Here is a 20,552-nt window from a genome sequence, read left to right on the forward strand (position 1 = left end):
GAAAAATATAAATTTTAATGTTTAGAATAAAGTATTTTAAATCACAACCAGATTTTAAGAATTTTTGAAAGAGAAAATGAAGATAAATGCTGAAAGAGAGTTTTATAGTAAGAGATAAAAGAAGGTAAACTTTTAGCTAGTATGTCATCAGGGAAATATCCAGTTGAAAATCAGGACAGAGGGCATTGTTAGACTATACATGAATGGGATATAACGAAAAAAATATTGAGAATCTGGAGGCATTAAGGCACTACCTAAGAACTTCACCACTAGTTTAGTCCAATTTACTACTATTGTTTAGTAACAAAAGCTAAAATTAGATAGTCTAGATCACAAGAAATAAGTCAGGATCTCATGAAATGACTTTTTCCCATTTGAGGTTATTGTAATTGTAAATCTACTATCCAGTAGAGAGAGAGAGAGAGAGAGAGAGAGAGAGAGAAACAGAGCGCCAGAGTGAGCGAGAGCAAGTCATCTTGTAGCTCACTGAAAGATACATTTAAATATTCTAAGTAATTTCTCAGTCCATTTTGAGGAGGAAATAAAATACTAAAAGTATCAAGGATCAGATTTAGACCTTTGGTGGTAGTGATTTTGTTTTATTTTCTGTAATTAAACCTGTTCATTCATTTCCTGGGATTTTTCAGCAAGAATTAAAGTGGTTTAAGAAAACGTAATTGTATTGAATATTTTTAGAAGGATGTGATTTTGTTATTGTTATTCCTTTGTTTTATTCGCATATTATGATGACCTTATCTATTTTCCAATTAGCTTCCTCTGTTTTTAGATATCAATTGATTCTAACAGAAAACTCTCAATGTATTTTATTATAGGTTTCATAAAAATGCCTGATCTAGCAGATAATTACACATTCTAAGACAATTTTTATAGGCTTTTATTTCATAGCCCATGAAGCTCAATATTTTGTGAATTTTATAGTCCATGAAATAAAGAACTGGTGTAGCAATAAGTTAAACCATTTAGATTTCAAAAATAAGTGTTAATTCTGAGATTCATTATGCTATAGGCCAATTGTCTAATGAGTTTGAGAGTAATTTTATTTTTATGTATTTAGGGCAGACTCCTTATCACACAAACAAATTTTTACTGAAGAAAAAGTCTGAGAACAAAGAAGTTAGATAAAAGGAGTAATAGATTTTCATCTGTAATTTCAATCCCGATGTAGATAGGCACATTTCTGTACCCTACAGGGTTCATTTGAGACTTATGTAACCCATGGTGAGGTTTGAAGAAAATCTTGATATACTATCAAATACTGACAAATGCAGGACATATCAAAATTAAAAGCAGTAAAAAAAGTATCAACTTGAGTCTATGAAATCATGGAGTAGCCAATAGAATGGGTCTTAATTTAAATGAATCCTAAATATTTCTTCTAACCTGTATGAAAGGAATGAGTACCTGTGGAAAATATACATATATTTTAACATTGACAAGGGTATTATAATACTGCCCATGGCTTGAGTGTGTTCTAATGTGTGTTCCATGAGATACTAGTTTTGTTACAAATTAACAAGAAATCTGTGAAAGAGAACTCTAGTTTTTTTAAAAAGTGAAACACTTCATTAAACCAATTTAAACATTTTCGTTCGCTTTAATTTTACTGAAGTGTAGTTGATTTACAGTGTTGTGTTAACTTCTTCTGTACAGCAAAGTGACTCAGTTATACACGTATATATTATTTTTCATATTCTCTTCCATTATGGTTTGTCACAGAATATTGAATATAGTTCCCTGTGCTATGCAGTATGACCTTGTTGTTTATCCATCCTGTATATAATAGTTTGCCTCTGTAAACTATTTAGGCAGGATTTCTGAGAGATCTAAATGTGCAATGTGCAGGGCAAAGCTCCAAGAGGGTGACAGATGTTGTACTATTTCCTAAACCCATTTTGCATGGGACTCACTTTTTAAAGAGCTTCACCTAAGAGTAGTATTCCATAGAACACATTAAATTAAATGGTGACAAGGATTCTATGAATTCACTCACTTTCTGAGTATTCAGACAAGGATCCTTCACAGATAAAAATGATTCTCCCTTAGCCTCATATAGTTTAGGTTTAAAGGAGTAATTTGCACATATATTAAGAAAGGCTTTTTTCTCTGCTCTTTCTATTCCATATTATCCTTCATATTAGATCAGTCCATTATTAAAAGGTGTTTTATTGTGAACATACTGTATACATAGAAGTATACTGGGTGCTCAGAGAGAAATAAAATGAATTTATGGTCTGGTATCAGTTTTTCTGAGACTTATGATATAGCTGTACCGCAGTTCAGGTACCTCTGACATCCATTTGAACCACTCCATGGCAACCAGCAGAGCTAGGCTGGGCCCTGAGCACCTCTTGAGTGACTTCACATACATAGGTTTATTTAAAATTTCCAGTACCCCTAAGAAGTAAGCCCTCTAAATATCCTGCTTTGCAGAGAGAAAGCAAGATCACAGGGGTCACAGAGCAAGGAAATGGCAAAGTCTGGATTCAAACCCAGGTTTCTGACTGGAGTTCTGCCTCTTTATCATTATATTTTCAGTTTGTACATGGTTCTAAAAACTGATAGAGTTAGACAAGCACTAGGACTGAAGTTAGTGATCTACGTTTCATAAATAATTTTTCCATTTAATAATTGTGTGACTATGTGCACATTACCTAACTTCTTTGGCTTCAGGTTATTCATCTATGTAATTATATTAATTATACCTTTTTATATGTCTATTTCAAAACATAGTAGATTTTAAACTTTTTAAAGCAAGTTTTTTTTTTAAACAAAGTGTTATTCAGAATTCCAATTGATGAGAGATAAACAAAAAAGTTTATTTAGAATGAAAAGGCGATGGCAGAAAGCATTGAAGAAGAAGTAAGTCATCAAAATTTGCTTCCTTCCTCTTGCGCAGTCCGAATACAGGCTACCTTAATAACAACTTTGCATATCAATAACAATTTTGCTTAAAAGAATTCTCTTTCAAATACTTTGTCATTTTAATATTCTCATATATCTAAATTTGCTTTATATAAATCCAGTATTAAATAAATTATTGGTACTATGTTGCTAAATTAGTGAGTCAAATCTGTTCCCCCCCATTTTCTGGAATGCAGAACCTTTCAAATATTATATCAATAATATCTAATGCCTATGACAGAAGACAAATACTTTTTTATTACATTCTTAAAATTTATAGCTTTAATCATGCATGAGAATCATCTTCAGAATTCGAAATTGCCTTAAACACAATTCCTTTTTCATATTTACTGAATTTTTGAAATAAGATAACAAATATGGTAATACAGCTGAGATCTAAAAGGACAGAGATTTATTGATTATAGATCTTTGTTTCATTTAGTACAAATATCAGAAGTGTTCCTGAAAGGAATTTCTAATGTATTGTTGAAGTAGATTTAATCTAATTTTAAATGTTTATATTTCTGACATATTCAACACAAAGCAAATAAATTCCAACAAAAATTAAGAATTTCAGTTGGAAAATAAAATTAGTGGCTACCAGATCTCCTGTGTCTATTGGGGGAGAAAGTGTGGGGTTCACTATTAGTTTTATTGGAATTGTTACTTAGATGATAATGTAAACTCTATTTTTATTATGTTTTCAATAAATAAAATAACATGCTTATCACAGAATATAAAAATAAATCCATTTCAGAAAGAGTGAACGATAGTATTACTTAAAATTAGGGTATGGAAGTTTTTAAAATACATGTATAATTTACATTATTCTTGAAGGCTTTCTTTGAATTCTTTAGTCCACGTTTATTTCTCCCTTTTGTTAATGCTTATATACAAATAACACAGGAGCTCATTTAGTATATGAAATGCTGAGAGAATGCAATAGCATGTACAAGCTTTAATCTAAAAGACATGTGGGCATGTGGATTGTGAAAGAATGGCTCATCCATACATCTAATCAGGCCTTCATCTCTAGTCCTACAGTTGCAAATATGAAAGAGGGCAAGTTTTAGCACGATATAAACACTCACCCAGACACTACCATGGGCTTAAAGAGGACTAATTACCAGGAGCTCACTTTGAAGAAAAACAATGTTTAAGGACTATCGATAAAGAAAGAGGACAAAAGCAACAAATGACATATACTTATAAACTTCAATTTTGTTTCATATGCAAACACATATATGTTTCCAGCTCAAAGCAGTGGTTTGTAAAAATCTTCAAACCTCTTAGCTCTATGGAAGCTCTACCTTTTGTCTATTGCCTTTTAATTTAAATCTGTGGGTTAATAAGCCAAGAGTATGACAGGTTTTAAGGTTTTATTTTTAAACTCAGTCCTGGTGTGGTTATGATACATAACTTTCACTAATATATCTGATTATGTGTATCTCATATAATTTTTGAGTTGTTTCCTGTGAAGCTGATATTAAAACTTATAACATCTTCTGGGAGAAACACTGTTTATTTCAAAATAGTATATCCAAAACTCTTCACGTATTTCTAGAGATTTTTCCAAGGTATATGCCAAGGTAACTCCAGGCCTACTGAATTAGAAGCTCTATGGGTGTGATTCAAGAACATCTATCTTTTTTTTTTTTTTTTTTGGTGTAGTTTATGCAGTATTTTTATACTGGGGTTGGAGTTTTGTCAATATTGATCTATATAAGTATTATTCCTGAAACATGAACAATTTGTCTTGTTTATTGTAGCATTACCAGTATCCTGTACAAAGTATGGAACACTGAAGATCTTCTGATAGGCAAATGGTTTTAAAAATAGCTTAAAATTAACAGATATATAACCAAATTTTAAAATTGAGAGTAATTGTTGATTTTATTTTAAATGTTTTTGATATTTACTTTGCCTTATTTCCTCCTCAGGTAACTACTTTAAATTCTGTAATTTTTGGATTATTGGTTGGCTTTTCATTTAATGAACTTGGTTGTTAATAGTCAGCCATCTGAAGCTTTGGCTATCTCTGTTAAAATAGTTCACTGCTCTAAAGTCTTTATTCTTTTTTGTTTGTTTGTTTGTTTAGTGACTCCATTTGATTCAATTTATGCAGAATTCTAGAAAGTCCAAACATTTCTTATGACAGAAGTATATCAATGATTGCCTAGGAATAGAGGGGGCTTATGGGAGGGAGGGATTGTAGAGGGCATGAGGAAACTTCAGACTTGATACATATGGTCCTAAGGTTTTTACATGATATAGAAACCTACCAAACTATACTTTTAAATGCGTGCAGTTTAGTTTATGTCAATATTTTTCTTCCAGTTTTATTGAGATATAATTGACATACAGCACTGTATAAATTTAGGTATACAGCATAATGATTTGATTTACATACTCATGAAGTGATTATCACAATAAGTTTAGTGAATCATCCTGTCATATAGGTACACAATTAAAGAAATAGGAAAAAAAATGTATCGTGATGAGAACTCTTAAGATTTACTCTCGTAACAACTTTCATATAACATACATCAGTGTTAACTATATTTATCAGGTTGTACGTTACATCCCTAGTACTTATTTACCTTATAACTGGAAGTTTGTACCTTTGACTGCTTTCTTCCAATTCCTCATCCCCCTACTTTCACCTTCCCCCCACCCCAGCCCCTTCTCTGGTAACCGCATCTGATCTCTTGTTCTATGAGTTTGTTTGTTTTTGAGGTATAGTTGATTCTCAACACTATGTTAGTTTCTGTTACACAACATGGTGATTTGATACCTCTATACATTTCAAACTGATAACCATGATAAGTCTAGTTATGATATGTCACCATACAAAAATATTACATAGCTATTAACTGTGTTTTCCACACTGTACACTTCATACCCATAACTCACTCATTTTGCAACTGGAAGTTTTGTACCTTTGACTCTCCCTCTCCTATTTCTTAATATCTTTATTCTTGATAAGCCAGAACATACATGTCTTACAATCATTTTTTACTAATACATTATCCATTCAAATTTCATGAATTGTGCAGGTGCCAGTTAAATGGCTGGTTCTATTCCCAGTAGCAATCAGGAAATCTCTTTCCATAATCCAGTTTTATTAATTGAGAAAGTAGGGTTTAGAGAAAAAGATTAGGTTCCCAAACAGACAGGAATAAGTAAAGAACTATGATTGAAATCCAAGTCTGCATAGCTGCAAACCCTTGTTCTTAAACAGGGCAGCATGGTATTACCTTTATTTTTAACTTTTTTGTTTTCTTTTTGTCAAATCAGGAAAAAATCTAAATGATTACCTTACTTCAATACTCAGATTTGATTTCTCCTAGGGTCTATCAATACTTTTATTTTAAACAGCTATATTATGGTATAATTGAAATACATAAACTGAACATATTTAAAGTGTTCAATTTATATGTATTGACGTAGTTACACCCCTGTAAAATCATTACAACAATCAAGATAATGAACCTATCCATTACCGCCCCCGCAAATGTTTTTGTGCCTGTTTGTAATCCCTCCCATTCAGCCTTATCCAGTCTTCTTTCTTATCCTCCTGTGGTAACCACTGATCTTTCTGTCAATGTCAGCTTACATTTTCTAAAATTTTACAAAGAATCATACAGAATGTACTGTTTCTGGTCTTGACTCTTTCACTCAGCATAGTTATTTTGTAAGTTGTATATGTTAATAAGTCGTATAAATAGTATATGCTTTTTTATGTTGCTAAGTAGTATTTCATTGCACAGATATTTTGGTTATTCCAAATGTAGCTGCCATAAACAACTGTGTTCAAGACTTTGTATGGAATTATCCTTTATTTCACTTGGGTAAATACCTAAGAGTAGAATGGCTGGATCATATGGTAAGTGTATGTTTATCTTTGAGAAACTGCAAAACTGTTTTACAAAGTGATTGTCTTAGTTTATATTGCCACAAGCAGTGTATGAAAGCTCTAATTCCCCCACATCCTAGTTTTCATTTGAAATAGTCAATTGTTTGTTTTCTCTTATTGTTGTTTTTTTTTTAATTTTAAGCTTTAGCCATTTTAACAGGTGTGCAGTGATATCTTATTGTAGTTTTAATTTATATTTCTCTAATGACTAACAATGTGTAGCATCATTTCATGTGTTTGTTTGCCATTCATATATCTACTCTGGTGGCCTTTTGAAATCTTTTGCTCATTTTTAATTGGGTTTGCTGTGTATTATTGCATCTTGAGAGTGCTTTATGTATTTCTAGACTTTAGTTTTTTTATTTACAAATATTTTACCAAGTCTTGTGTTTTCATTTAACAGTTTCTTTCTAAGAGTAGGTATTCTTACTTTCATTGAAGTACAATTTATCAATTATTTTCTCTCAAGGACCATATTTTTAGTGTGTATCTAGGAAATTTTTGCATAACTAGGGTTCACAATGGTTTTCTATTATATTTCATTCCAGACATCACAGTTTTAGGTTTTCTCATTTAAATTTATGATTTATTTTGAGTTAATGGTTTATATGATGCAAGTTGTGGATCAAATATCTTATATTATTTGCATATGGATATCCAGTTGTTTTGGCACCGCTTGTTGAAAGGACTATCCTTTTTCCACTTAATTGTTTTGCACCTTTGTTAAAAATCAGCTACCCACATGTATATGGGTCTCTTTCTGAACACTCTATTATTTTCCATATTTCTATTTTGAAACTAGCACCACATTGTCCTATTTAATATAACTTTATAGTACGTCTACAAACATAGTTGTTTTACAATGTTTCTTTGACCTGTAGGTCCTTTGAATGGTTATTTGACTTTTAGAATCAGATTTCAAATTTCTATGAAAAAGCCATCTAGGATTTTAATTGGATTGCAATGAATCTATATATCACTCTGGGGAGAATTGTCCTCTTAATAATATTGAGTCTTCTGATTCATAAGTATGGTGTGTATCTCCATTTTTCTAGGTTTTCTTTTTTCTTTCAGTAATGTTTTACAGTTTTAAGTGTAGAGGTATTTTATATCTTTTTTTTCAGATTAACTCCTAAGTGCTTTATAGCTTTTCATGAAACCATAAACAACTTTTAAATGTTCAATTGTTTGTTCTAGTACACAGAAATATTTTTGATTTTTACATATGGATTTTGTATCCTGCAATTTTCCTAAACTCACTTATTAGTTCTTGTAGGTTGTAGAGTACATCAGATTTTTTACGTAGACTATTTGTGAATAATGATAGTTTTACTTCTTGCATTCTAATCTGGAGACCTCTTATTTTACATTTCTTGCCTTCTTGCACTGGCTGTAACCTCTAATAAAATGTTGAATAGAAATGGGCATTCTTGTCTTTTTCCTGATCTCAGGGAGAAAACATTCACTCTTTCACTGTTAAGTAAAATCTTAGCTGGGGATTTTCATAGATGTCCTTTATCAAGTTAAGGAAATTTCCTTGTATTTTTACTTTGCTATACTTTTTTTTTTTTTAAATCATGAATGGATGTTACATCTTATCAAATGTTTTTCCATGCCTACTGAGATGATCCCATTTTTTAAAATTTTATAAATATAGTGAGTTCCATTGATTAAACTTTGAATGTTAAGCCAACTTTCATTCCTGGAATCAACCACATTTAATCATGATTATTCTTTATATATATATATATATATATATAATTGTTTCTGATTTGTTAAAATTGCATTTAGAACTTCTACACTTACATTATTGAGGGATATTTGTTTATACTTTTTTTTTATAGTATCTGTCTAGTTGTGTTATAAGAGTAATACTAGCTTCATCAAATGAGTTGGGATATATTCTCTTCTCATCAAATTTCTGCAAGAAGTTATGTAGAACTGGTAATATTTTTTTCTTAAATGATTACTAGAATTCTCCAGTGAATCTAGTTTGTCCTGGAGCTTTCTTTATATGAAGGTTTTTGCCTACAAATTCAATGCTTTTAATATATATAGGATTATTCATGTTATCTATTTCTTCTTCTTTGAGTGTTGGTAGTTTGTCTCTTTCAAGGAGTTTATTCACTTTGTATAATTCATCAAATTTATTGGTGTAAGAGTCTTTATAACATTTCCCTAATATGTTTTAAAACTCTGTAGTAATTTGGTGACTTGTGTCCTTTATTTTTTTCTTGATGTGTTTAACTTGTGTATCAAATTAATTAGCTTTTGATTTCATAGTTTAGTAGTAGGCCAGTGACCTTTCAGAAGATTTTCTTAAATGTGTTGACCTAATATTCCACCTTTTTTGGCATGGGATCTGTTTGTGAGGACACACCTTCAAATTTTAGGAAGTTTACTAGTAAGTCTTAGCTTTCACTTCCTGCTTTTGGAGGTCCTAATTGTCAGCTAAAAGTTAGGGTTTTGAGCCCTCTCTTTCCCAAGTCTTTCCTGGGCATACACACAACCCTGTGTATGAATGCATCTTTCATATCTTCAAGAATATGTTGGAGCATTTCAAAATCTGCTATTTGTGATCTAGTTCATTAGGTATTTCCTTCTAATCTTGAGCAGGCTTTTGTTTGCTCCAACTGAAATGGTAGCCTTAGGCAGCTATGATGTTATTGATTGAAGTAGATTGCTGTTGTTTTTGAAAACACCATGGGAATGGGATTATTCCAGGCATGCCTGAAAAGCAATTGGCTGTGCTCTGGTTATAGGAATATTAGAGCTTCCTAAAAGGTCAGCCCTCACCATTGGCTGTAAGACTTGCCTTTTCATGGCTACTACTTCATGGAGCTGGAGAGGTGTAGTTCTAAGTTAAAATATCATAAACCTGAAGTTCTCACAAGGCTTAGTAGTTTTCTTACTTTTAGCTTGTTCTGTGCCTTTGATTAATTGCCAGAATTCTGAAATGGCTTATTTTGATAACTTTACTGGTAATTTTGTTGCTTTTTCCAGGGAGCAAATTTACTGAGGTTCTGTGAGTCCCGCCTACACAATCCCATATTTACTGACCATATCTATTGTATGTTTTTGTTTTCTTTTATATATGATTAAACAAGATCTTTTTGTCTCTTTATTTGGGGCCTAAGACTGCATTAAGTGTATTTGTCATTAATTTTCTCTGGATATTCTTGTTCACTACCTGATCCTCAGGAGCTAATGATACAGTGTATTGAAAAAATATTCCTAAGAAATACACTGTCACAGAGCTGAACTGGAAGATAGGCATAATGAAGATGAATTTTATGCTCACTCGAAGCTCACACTTAAAGTCCTCAGTTAAGAACTGGGTCTAAGGGATCGTATACATTAATTTAATATTTTAAGGTAAATTTAATATTACTGATAATTTTGTACAGTTTGATCCTGATATATTTTTTTTTACATTACTGATACTTGTTCTCATTAGGACATTGATTATTCAGAAAGCTTCTTCACAGTTTGTGTGTGTGTGTGTGTGTGTGACAATTTATAAAGACATCCAATGGGAAGATTATAGGAAAATAATAATTCACTGATAATTTCCAACGTTTGTTGTCATATGATGAGTACTTCAACCTTTCCAACACACCAAGAGATAAGCACAGTTGGTGTACCCACTTAACAACTAAATAAATTTACCTCCAGAAAGGTAATGACTTAATGAGCTAGGAACATTTGAGGAAGAAATGGATCCCAGGCAGTCTTTTTACAGTAAATTTAAACTGGATTTAATGAAAACAATGTTAAATAAAGAGAGGAAAAAAGTGGGAAGGTAAGCAAGCCAAAAAGATATGAAATATGAAATCAATAAATAAGAACAAATGACTGAATTGGGTAAGCCTATTAAGAGAGGTTTTAGGTAAATCACTAATAGCACACATGTGATAAGATGCTGGCAGAATAGGCAGCATTTGAAAAGAGAAGCAAAGATTCAAAATTAGTTTATCCATATGAAGTTGGAAATTTAGTAATATAGATCATAAGTTTACTACTTGGAATGATTCTAGATTCTAAATTCTAATTGCAACAACACAGATTGATTGTAATTTTCTTTTCAATTGTAGTTAACTTCATTTAGTCTTCAACTTTACCCACTTTATTTTACATTATTAATTATAATATCAGTAAAGCAAACAAGGCTAATCAATGACCTATCATTCCTAACACAAAAAGTCACTTACTAGCTGGATAAGCTAGTAGCTAGTGATCACTTAAGAATAAAACTAAATATTAATTTAAAAATTATCTTCAAATCAAATGCCATACACATGAGAGAATTAATAATAAGTAATTAAGGCGCTTCCCTGGTGGCGCAGTGGTTGAGAGTCCGCCTGCCGATGCAGGGGACACGGGTTCGTGCCCAGGTCCGGGAGGATCCCACATGCCGCGGAGCAACTAGGCCCGTGAGCCATGGCCACTGAGCCTGCACGTCTGGAACCTGTGCTCCGCAACGGGAGAGGCCACAACAGTGAGAGGCCCGCGTACCGCAAAAAAAAAAAAAATAATAATAATAATAATAAGTAATTTGAACAATCAATTATGGGACTTAAACTCAATGTTTACCTGAAATATTGCTGTCTATTTTACTTCAGACAGGTCTTTGTTTTGTCAAGACACTCATAGAATACCTTAATCAAAACTTGAATGACCATATTATTTGCATATGTTAGCCAAACATACATTTTTAAGAGTAAGAGATAAAAATGATTTGTACATTTTAAAAATAATTTCTAAGATATGCGCACACTGGAGAAAATACTTGGTTATCAGATACCACTGTACTAAATATTTGGGGCAATTATAATCAATTTTAACTATATTGTGAAGACATTACAAGTATTTGGGACAATTATAATCAATTTTAACTGTATTGAGAAGACATTACAAAATAAATTTTAACTATATTATGAAGACATTACAAAAATTTCTGTTTTACATGTAAAAACATAAAAATCAACAAATTTCTTTTTTTTAAAATAAATTTTATTTATTTATTTATTTATTTTTGGCTGCGTTGGGTCTTCGTTGCTGCGTGCAGGCTTTCTCTAGTTGTGGCGAGCGGGGGCTACTCTTCCTTGTGGTGCCTGGGCTTCTCACTGCAGTGGCTTCTCTTGTTGCAGAGCATGGGCTCCAGGTGTGCGGGCTTCAGTAGTTGTGGCACGTGGGCTCAGTAGTTGTGGCTCGCGGGCTCTAGAGCGCAGGCTCAGTAGTTGTAGTGCATGGGCTTAGTTGCTCTGCAGCATGTGGGATATTCCCGGACCAGAGCTCGAACCCATGCCCCCGGCATTGGCAGGCAGATTCATAACCACTGTGCCACCAGGGAAGCCTGAAAATCAACAAATTTCTAAACAAAAGTATAAACATAATTTTGGTAACTAAAATTAAAAATTCTGTTACTTAAATGATGGAAAAGTAAGACACACTATTTTCTCTTTGAATGCTTGAACAGATTGTCACCATAGTAGCTAATAGATACATGAGGAGAAAATCATTCAAGTGTATATCGCAGGCGACTCCCACTCTCACATCTTTCTTTCAGCTGCCTTCATACTTATTATTGGAACCAAAACAAATACTAGTGGAAAAAAAAGAGAATTTCGCTTGAAAAGCATTACTTTCCAAGTAACAATGACCTCCTAAGTTTGTATATAGCCAAAGTGGTAAATATACATTTAGCCTTTAGTCTGTACTCTCAGTTCCTGCCTATTTAATTGCAATGGAACAGTATTCCCTAGTTAGCACATCTTCTATTATATGAAAAGCAGTTTTTTCTGGTCTTCCTTTCTAACACATAGAGACTTATTTGGGGGCCGGTGTGTGTGTGTGTGTGTGTGTGTGTGTGTGTGTGTGTGTGTGTGTGTGTGTAGGTTCCTAGAAGTAAATCCAAAAGACTAAGTGTTGATTGAGATGTCATCATAACTAGTGGACAAAGAATATAATATTTCAATAAAGAACAATTTATAATTTCCTCTCTAATAATATTAATTGCTGTTATTTATTTTGACTTATACTTAAGTCAACAAAGCTGTGAATTAGATATTTTATCCACATTTCCTGAATGAGAGTACAACCACTCAGAATTAAGTAACTTGACAACTATTTACAGCTAATAATCAGTGAGTCTGGAATGCCAAACCATTCCCATCTATTTATAAAACTAAAGATTTTCCACTTCAGTGTACTGTTGTTTTCTTATTACACATAGAAGCCAGTTGGTAAATTGGCAATATATCAAGCAAGGAAGCTATGGTTGAGGTGGTAATTTTACTCCAATATCCATACTCTTCCTCCATATGGAAATATAAATGTCACCCTCCTCCCCCCAATTTTAGCTAGGCACTTGACTGGTCCTTACGATTTATCAGCTTTTTTTTGTAGCTATGAGTTGTAACATGGTTAAATTCGGAGCAATGGCAAATAAGCAGAAATGATGCATGCAATTTCTGAGACTCCTTAAAAAAGATGATACTTTCCCAGGGCTTTCTATTTTTTCTTCTTTTTGTAGGCTCATATATAGACATTGAGGGAAACCAGTTTCAACCATGCAGGATTACAACCAAAAGAATAATGGCTCCACGAGATGTCAGGAATTCAGATGCCTGAATAACCTTGTGGTGTAAAGCAACTTTGGCAGTCTTGGATTGTTCATGTTTGGACTCCCCAGAGAGAAAGAGAGAAATAAACTTCTTTTTAGTTTCTATATGTGGGGTTCTGTTTGTTAAAAGAGCTTGAGTTTTATCCTAAATAATGTAGACTCTCATTAAAAACCTAAATAATGTAGACTCATTAAAAACCTATTTCAGTTTGGTCTTTCCTAGTTATCTGATACCTAGAACAATTTTATTCACATGATAAATTTTAAAGAATCTATTGCTGATTTAAATTAATCTTATTTCTTGGTTAATAATAGGAAGAAAAATTCATAATAAAAGTAGTAGAGTTATTTTCATAGTTATCAAATACAAAGGATAAGAGAGGTAACTGAAGCTAAAAACAAATTTCAGAGTTCCATAGCAATCAAAGCTATAAGTGAAACAGTATGGATTCCTTAGCTTTTGTTGTCCAGTAAAATAAAACAAAGCAGTTCATCAGTGAAAACATACTTTTTCTTAGCTTAGAATTCTGAGAAAATTTTATAGCACTGGGTTTTATGCCAGAAATAATTAACAATATAATTAATGATTCCATGCATAGCATTTTTACAAAATACAGGGGTATCGGACGTATGACCATTTCTTATTTTGTCTTTGGATGGCAAAATGTTAGGATGAACTTGGGTAAGTATCCAGTTTCACAGTGTCCTTTCAATATATGTATCCTATCGTGGGTGACATTTTTCATGTTTGTAGTCTTATTAAAACCAAATCAATGATTACTTTTGTGTAATTAATATATTGCTTTTCTGCATATGAAAATTATTTTGTATTTACATTTTCTCTTCTTAATTGTTTGAAAATCAGTATTTTCTTTAGATTTAAATAATATTGAAAAGCTGGTAACATTATCTTAGAGTTTAAATATAGCATACTCTTTGAAGAAATCAAGAGGTAACAGAAAAGCCCCTTCTGTGTAGATTATTTGATATTAAAAGGAATACTTTAACAAATATGAACTTCATGAGGATTTTATGTAGGCAGTAAGGTGAAAGCTGGTAGTAATTAGAATTAAATATAAAATTTGTTATCCTCACTAAGGAAAAAATCACCTGATTTGGGTAATTCAGCCAAATGCCTGTTATTATTTTTAGTCTCTCTGTTTCTTCTAGAATAATTTTGTTTCACTTTAAAGTTTGACAATAATGACGGAAGAATGGTGATTTAGAATAAATCTTTTGAGCACTAATTTTTAGAATGTCCACAAATTAGTCTCTGTGGGTCAAATTCTCAAGACTATTGATGTTTAGATAACTTTTATATATGTATATACAAGTTACTTAATTTAGTAAGGCCCATTGTCCATCCAGTGCATCCTCCCAGCTCTTACCATGCTAAAGGATGTGTTCGACTACAGGCATCTGTTTTCTTCTGAAGCTCATCATTTATCACCCACATAAACTGAAAATGTACATTTTGGATTTACATTCTTAAATGTATTTTGATTCCTACTATTTTACTGTATATTAAAATTGTCTTTGCTTTTGTTTGTCCATAATTTTTTAAGCTTCAATATGATATTGTTCTATCATTCCAAGGACCTCTGAATTCCACCCAAGGCTTTCATGATTTTACAGATTACAAGAATACTTGTTCTTATTCTAGCTTCTCCCAGGTTAAAAATTTAAATGTATTCTACTATTTTTCCTTCATTTCTTTGGTTTGATCTCTGTTAATTTCTCCTCCTGAATATTTTTTTCTCTTTATTTATATCTTTAACTATATTTTCTCTGGAGAATATGAACTGTATCCCGGCTTCTTCTCAAAATAAGTTAATATTTTGGTTGGGACCTTGACATTTTTCATGAAATATTCCATTGACCTTTTAATTACAGCAGCATAATGTCCACTGAAGATGACTACCATGACTTTCAAATCTCTTTTATGGGTTCTAAAAGATAGTGTAAAGTTGATCATCCTATGTATAAAGTTTGGATTACTTTTTATCTAAATGTGTTCCCTTGCTCTCACCTAAATAGAAGCTCATTTGTCAATGCATACCTACTTTTATTCTTTCATTCCTCCTAGACAACCTACCCCTTACCAGTTTTGAGGAATAAATGGTTGATTTTCTGTTCTCCCCTCCCTAATGTACTCCCTGGAGAACTGTTGTCATTGTTACAGCAATCAACAGTTTTCAGAATCTATTTAAAGGTTTCATAAGTGCAGCTGAAGAACTGGCCTGCCTTCTCTATTTTTATGAATGAAAGTGCACTCAAACACTGGCTAGAACATATAATGGAGATATATTTTACCCTTCAATCTTCCAAATCCTGTCCCCTTTCTCAGGTGGTCACTATGTGTATATTAAAGTTTAAATAATTGTCACAAATATGGAGATGGCACGGAGGTTCATACTGTAAACTTGTTCAAATCAGTTTTGTCAAATTGCTACACAGCAATAAAATTTGGAATTTATTATGAATTCCATATAGCTCTCAGCCCATGTTACTCTGTGTACATATTTCCATGGTATACATTCTTTCAGTATGCAAAGCACATGAGTGTACAGTCTGCAGGGGCTGTGCATGGTGACATAAGTATTTTCCAGAATTAAAAAAATAAGGAATATAACATGTTCTTATAACCTTAAATGTCTGGATGAATAGTGAAAAAATAAAATCAACTAAGCATTCTGATCTATATTAGCAGAAATATACTCCATGAAACACTAGCAATTGAGCTGTTAAAGGCTTCTATCTTAAAAAATATTAATCAAAAAGTTCCTATTCCTATAATTTAAAAAAGATGTTATACTCCTCTATCTTTCTTGCAGATTGAGACTCCTAATTAACATAAGGAGATTCTCTTTGGTCTGAAATATTTTCTTAAAAACTTTAATTAGACGTAAAAATATTATAATAATCTATTTGCTACGCAATAACTAGTTAGTCATGATAACACAATCTTGAGAAATGGCCTGGGAAGTGTAACAGTTAATAATGCTAATTGATGAATGCTTGGCACTTTATGTATCTATATCTGTCTATTTATCTCTATATTTTATTATTTTTAGAATTTACTAGGCACACCAAACCATAGATCACACATGCAGAATGAAAAACTGAGGTAATTGTTTTCATGATTCAAGCATCTCATGAAATATCCATGAGTAAGAATTTTAACATACACCTTCTCTTAGTTTGCATTATGTTGAAATTTTTCTTAATTCACCATTTCAGTTTGAATATATGGACTCTGTTTAGGCATATAATATGTTGTATTTATTATACTTTTAATTTGTTATAAAATTTTAAGTGCTAGGTTTCATAAATAATATAATGGACACTACACATGCCTGATTGCCCTTAGTAAATTTCTTTATGTTTTAGTAAGTATGTGTGCTGCAATTTGCATTCTGGTTGCAGTAAAGGAGGAAAGGCAAAAGACATAGTTTTACACAACATTTAACAAGACTATGTTTTATTACAGAAGCTGTGGAACTGACCTCTGGTATTAGGTTCTCCGAGGAATACTAAAAGTAAGAGAAACACATTAATATTAAAGCCATTTATACAATTTTCAGACAGCTGCAAAAGGTCTAAATCCTTTTTCTTTCTTTGCTGAAGGAGTGGGATAGTAGATTTGTGACCTTCATTATTAACAACAAAAAGATTCCTTCTTCTACAACCTACTGAATTTACCAAAAAATCATGAACTTGTACTAACCAGATCCAACCTCTCTGTAAGTAAATTAATCACAGTTTAGTAAATAGTTCAGCTAATATAAATATTTTATTTAGAAATAGTTTCTCATGTAGAAGAAAATTTTAGAAATAGAGTTAAATGGAAGTGAATACCATTCAAAATGCACTTTTCTTTTTCTATCTTATATTCAGTACATTTCTTAGAACTTATGATGTATACTGATGTGACAAGTTATATATTAGAAGTATCTTTAAGCAGTGGAATAATCAATTTGAAGTAGATATATACTCAAGAGATCTAAAGTCTACTTTTCTCTAACAATAGAAATATGTGTAAACCATTTTATAAACACATTTTGGTCATTCTCAACTTGAAGTAAAATAATTTGCGGGGACACTTAGGCAATTTAATTGGATTTTAGATGTAGCATTTTGATGCTTACATAACCAAGGCACATATTCATAGAATGATGTAGTTGTCTGGAAGTATTCCTTTAATAAAGAATTTAGGCTCTCGCGGGACATACTAATAAGATATACTTAGGCATGATTGATTCATCCACTGATTATGCTTCCCTCAGATTCAGTGTGTGTGTGTGTGTGTGTGTGTGTGTGTGTGTACATTAAGTATATTTTTGATATTATTTTTCAAGAATGTTTACATTATTTATAAAACTTCTGTAATGTCTGCATTTTTCCTTGTGATATTCATACCATAGACAGAAAAATATTGTACATCTACTTTTGTGTACAAATGTAAATTCAAAGGAAGTTATTACGAGTATAAAATTAATTTTAAGTAACAAATGGATTTAGAGTTTATACACTTAAAATACATATAATGAAACTTTAATTCTCCAAAGTATTAAGCATAAAAAGCATATTTTTTAAAGCTATTTACTTATAATTTTATTGATTGCTTCCCCAGAAATAGGAAGTCCCATGGAACATCTGAACATGCTAATGGATAATTATATAAAATACTTACTCATTATTTCAAAAAGATATAATCAAATTTCTGAGAAAAACAAAAAAGAAAAATATCTAATTTTTAATAGAATATACAGCTAATTTAGTAATATTTGTGTCTTCATAATTTATAAACCAAAAGAAATAGTTTATTGCTAGCTTTAAAACATACTCTAAAGGAGCTTATCATTTAACTGGGGGCTCAATTTAACTATGGTGCATTTGCCGGTTACGGAGGTAAAAGAAAAAAAAAAGTTTACCATATTCAGTAAAATTTTAAAGGATTTTTGAGAGAGGTGTCAGTTTGTACCAAGACAGCTCACAAAATATCCAAAAGAAAATTATCTAGAAAAATGAATCTGGTTTATGAACCGCCCCCTGAAAAAAAAGGTTAAGGAGGATGACGGTTCCAGGAAAAAAAAAAAAAAAAAACACACAAAGAAAACGACTGGTATGTATTCTGAGAGTTTGGGTAGCAAATGTAGCAGGCTGGCTACAGAAGCATTCATTTGAGAAGAAAATGCAATCAGAATATTTCCACAAACGAAAATTCTACCAAAAAAGAAAAAGCTATATTAATTAAGTTAAATTGTTAAATATCATGTATTTCTAATCATAAGCCTCATTTTTCTTTATAGTGCCCTAACAGGGAAACTTTTTCTGGTGATTTTGAGCCATTGATTCACCAGTCCTCTCCACTGAAATGACCTACCTGGACCATTCTACTTAGAGATACACAATAGTCCAAAACTCTTCATCCCTAAATTTACCCTGTCCCCACCAAAAGAACATATCTGCTTATCTCGCATTCTTCTATTGTCCAATTACCTTTATCTCCCAACACACACTAGTAGCTTGTGTTAAGCCTTATAGCATAGTTATGTTAAACAGAAATAATAATAATAATAATAAAAACCTTCTAGAAACACAGTACTTTAAATCATAATAAACAAGAGAAATGTGGACATTGTTGGCAATTTGAGCATTAGTGGGAATCGAGGGGTCTTTTAAAGTTATTTTCTAGGTTCCAAACCTACCCTCGAATACTCAGGTTAATAAGATTTCTTGTGATTTTTAATAGTACTATAATCTACAGTCATCAACCATTAAAACAGCAGTCTTTTGATCAGAACACTCTTCTGAATGTTTAAGTGGATATTATTTGAAAGCACTTTTTAAAAAATTTTATTAGATTAATTTGGACTTATCTTTTATTAAGACTAATGAACTCCAAATACCCACAGTGATTCTCAATGCTCAATCATATTTACTCTATTTGTTAACTCTGATGTCATAGTTTATAAGATGTGTTAGAAATTTTTTTATTAATTGGACAGGATAATGAGATAACTCAAAGAACCTCAAATTCTCAGAACTGTGAAAAATATCAAAGTGTATATTGATGATGATAATATGTTAACAAAGATATTTTGTTAATTGTTTAAAATTCTCTCATTGTCAGTGTTTACTTCTGAATTTGGGCGAGGTGTTTATTTTTCCCTCTACTAACATTGTAACAGCTTAGCCAAGTCTCTTTTTTCCCCCGGGGGGAAAAAAGCATGAAACTATATTCACCATATTTTGGCAGCATATTCAGGAAAAAAATGTATTTACTTTCAAAGATAATTTCTTTTTCCTTTATAACTAAGGGAATTAAAATGATCTTTCATTTAGGATATCCACTAGGGACAGAGAAAAATGTTCTTAGTTTATCATAATTATTCTGCAGAAAATTTAGCTTTCCCTTAAGAAATCCAGTGAGAAGAAGCACTTGCTTAAAATGGCTGAATCACACTTCTCAGGAGGCTATCCCAAGAAGCAGATGTTTTCCATTTTCATCCACTCCTGAAGTGCTATCATTAACACTTTTACCAATCACGTGCTGTAAATTACAAGCATGCTCCATCTATTTCATTTTTTGGATAGGTATAGCAATTTAAAAAGGTGATTTCCACATGATTTTTAGTTTGACTTCAGCTCCCTGGGACCACTCTCCATTGCATGTATGTGACTACTTTCCCTGAAAATAAATGAAATGTAGCTATGAATATCAGTAAGTAGGATATACTAAATGGTGATAGATGAATAGATATATAAATCTTTTGCTAAAATATTTTAAAGTGTTATTAGAAAGAATATTATTCACCATCCTGAGTTATTTTCTGCCTTAGGTTATTTGACCAACCCTGGGATTAGTATTGGAAGGTTCTCAAAGCTCGGTTTTTATTATGATCTTTAAGCATGACAGTCTCATTGAGTACAAAGCATATTTGTTCAGTAAGTACATAGGGCTAATACCATCGGTTAACAAAATTCTCCAGCATGCACATGGTTACTAATGTAATAGGACAACATCATTCACCTGCATATGTTCATTTGATGTAGAATGTTTCTGAGGCCTTGTTAATAAAATGT

General features: G+C 31.9%; 1 long non-coding RNA gene across 1 annotated transcript in view; it reads left to right on the forward strand.

Annotated features, from left to right (window-relative positions):
• Window positions 1–17,003, forward strand: part of LOC129391413 (uncharacterized) — a 199,933-nt gene extending 182,930 nt beyond the window's left edge. The window contains exon 3 of the long non-coding RNA XR_008615482.1: window positions 16,954–17,003. This is a non-coding gene — a long non-coding RNA (uncharacterized lncRNA). The remainder of the gene's footprint in view (window positions 1–16,953) is intronic.
• The last annotated feature ends 3,549 nt before the right edge of the window (window positions 17,004–20,552 follow it).

Source organism: Physeter macrocephalus, chromosome 2 (assembly GCF_002837175.3).
Source record: "Physeter macrocephalus isolate SW-GA chromosome 2, ASM283717v5, whole genome shotgun sequence".
NCBI lineage: Eukaryota > Metazoa > Chordata > Mammalia > Artiodactyla > Physeteridae > Physeter > Physeter macrocephalus.